Here is a 1,207-nt window from a genome sequence, read left to right as displayed (position 1 = left end):
TCTCTCTCTCTCTCTCTCTCTCTCTCTCTTTCTCTCGCTCCAAACGGCAGCGAAAACGAATTCACTCGTGTCTTAATTTGATTCGGTAGAATTTTAGGACGTTGCTAGCGAAAGGTGAGGATCAGCGACGGAGGAACACGTTGCATTCATTCCAATGGATTTTGAAAGGAGCAACATCGATGCAGCTACTCTTTACGACTTCAGACTGCTCTATATCGTTGATACAGGGCACGCATTACTTCAAAGTGGGGAAACCAGTAGAAGAAAGAGAGAATTTCTGAACTGGTTTTTGCCGTGAAAATATTCAAATTATGGTTCACGAATATTAGCCAAGAACCGGCTGATATTTGTGAGCAGAAAATGAGTTTGTGAATTCCTGTCTGAAAAATATGCGTTCTCGATGTTTATGTTCTTCTATTCATCATTTCCGATGTTGCAAACGACGAATTTTAGGTTTGTTTCATTGACAAAAGTTTGGAAAAATCCAAGGCTTTGTTTTGCCCAAGACTATAGTAGAAAACAATTGCCTAATGTGATATTGTACCTGAAACCACGTTGTTAGTAAGCAAACTTTTCAACGGCATGATCAGATCAGTGCCAGGCTATAATTCTTCTTGAAAGTAATATGCGGTGGCAATAACTGAATCATTCTTCAAATCCTGGGTGAATGATATTTCGTCTGGTTTAATGCAGCACACATCTCATATCTAATAGCTATTTATTTAGAAAAGGGATTTCTAAGTCATTGCTGAGTATTCAGTTGTCTATTTACACATCAAGGTCGTGCTCCTCAATGGCCACGAAGAGCTATACAACAATAACAACGACAGTAACAACAATTTGTCAATGTTTTTCTCAAGCAAATTTTCAGAAGCAAACAAACAAGAAATTAAGATAAATAAAAACATAAGACGATATACAAATAATTACATTTTAATTTTATTTCTTTGCTTTAAAATCAGCCAAATATGTACATTTGATAGCAATAACAATTGAGAACAATTTGAAAAAGTGACTGAACTTGCAATCAAACTTTCAATCATATATATATACATACATGCATACATACATACATATATATGTGTATATATACATATATATATATACATACATATATTCATATATATATATACATATATATGCATATACATATATATACATATATATATATGTATGTATGTATATATATATATATATATATATATAT

Source organism: Octopus bimaculoides, chromosome 13, assembly GCF_001194135.2.
Source record: "Octopus bimaculoides isolate UCB-OBI-ISO-001 chromosome 13, ASM119413v2, whole genome shotgun sequence".
NCBI classification, from domain to species: domain Eukaryota; kingdom Metazoa; phylum Mollusca; class Cephalopoda; order Octopoda; family Octopodidae; genus Octopus; species Octopus bimaculoides.
This window is presented reverse-complemented; position numbering follows the sequence as displayed.